Below are 1,774 nucleotides of genomic sequence, written 5' to 3'. Positions count from 1 at the left end.
CTTCCCGCCCGGCTGCTTCTAGTTGCTCATGCGCAGTGTAAAACTCTCGGCGCTCAGATTTACGGTACTGGGCGCTTGCGCACAGGGTTTGGGTTAGTTCCCCGAGGCGGTGTCCAGCCAAAATCGGTTACAGAAATAAAACCCTGGGTAATCCCTCGCTGAAAAATAGAGTCAACCGTAAACTTGGTTATTCTACACAACTTTAAAGAGAGAAGATAATTCAGAAACAGAGGTCTCAGGTCCTGAATTAATACATCCCAACATATTGTGGTTGCACAAGACATTTGACACTCTCCATACAAGATTCACTTTGACTCCCTGCTTTTACTTCTTTTTGTTGAATGCCCTACTTCTCCGTTAAAAAACACAGAAAAAGAAACTGCTGGTTGTTTATGGTTGTATTAACAGAAATGAGCCCAGTGTCATTCAGTCAGCCAGTGTATATCTATTGATCCCCTGGTTATGAGGCAGATTTCTATATAAAACTAAATTACAGGGACGATAAACAAATGAATAAATAAACAACAGTCTTTCAGATGTTGATTAGTGCTCCAAAGGTAGGATATGATAGTGACTAGGAAGGATGCACCAAGATGGGAGCCTATTGGGAAAGAGATACCAGGTAAAGGATAAACTGCAGAGCCAGAGATGAGCTGCGTACGTTTTGGGGAAGAAACTTTCACAGAACATCATCAGACAAGGTCGCTCTGACCATGATGGATGGAGACAGAAATCAGGTCACTTTGTTTTCGTCTGAACATAGACAAAAATAAATGTTTGTACAAGCCTGCCTCCTACCCAAATGAACAAACATTTTTCTATCCTGCCTAATAGAGTGACTGCCACTTCTTCCTCAATTAGAGTTTTAGCTTCAGTCCTTCTAGGTAATACTTATTAAAATACCGAATTATAGGATTACCCCTGCTTCCCCACAACTTTCAATCCAGAGCAAAATCCCTCTTCCTTGATCTATTTCCTAAATCATCTAACACAAGCCCAAATTTCTAACACCCACTTACTGAGATGCCTCATGGTTCTCCACAGTGTGCATTCTTCCTGAAACAAGTAATAAACCAATTTATTCAACTACAGTTGTGTTCCTAGTGCCCTTTGGGTGGAGAGCACTGACAATAATTAAGTCTAATATCACTTGAGTACCTAAGCCTTTTATGTACTCAAGTGATAAATGTCAAGGAGATGAATATGTTGATTTGTAATGAAGTCTAAGCTGAAGACAAAAATCTGGCAGTTATGAATTTACACATGAAACTTAAAACTTTGGGAATAGATGAGATTATTTAAGCAAAGATTGCAGACAGAGAGCTGGGCTATGAGAATTTCCAACACTTCAAATTTGGGCCGGGGGTGAAGAGCCAGCAAGAAACTGAGAAGGAGCAACCCGATAGGTAAGACAGTGATGTTATAGAAATCAAGAGAAGAAGGTTTTGTGATTGAAAGGAAGTGGTCAACAAGAGCAAATGCTGCGTGGCAGTCAAATAGTTAGGACACAGAAGTAACTAATGGATTTGGCAACATGGCAATCATTAGAGCCTCTGAGAAGTGTAGTTTTGGGTGTGGTGTGGCAGAAAGACAGATCGTATTTAAGAACAACAGATGTTTTTTGAGAACATAGGGATGAGTCTTGAGGTTTTGGTTCTTGGTTGATTTCTGGGGTGGGGGAGCTGTGAGAGACAGGAAGATAAGAGAAATAGGATGGTTATAAAAGTGTTTCAAGTAAAGCAAGGGAGGTTTTTTTATGTTGATGTGTTGGCAG

The sequence above is a fragment of the Sturnira hondurensis genome, unplaced genomic scaffold (assembly GCF_014824575.4).
Source record: "Sturnira hondurensis isolate 20B ecotype Veracruz unplaced genomic scaffold, ASM1482457v3 Scaffold0004322, whole genome shotgun sequence".
Lineage (NCBI taxonomy): Eukaryota > Metazoa > Chordata > Mammalia > Chiroptera > Phyllostomidae > Sturnira > Sturnira hondurensis.
This window is presented reverse-complemented; position numbering follows the sequence as displayed.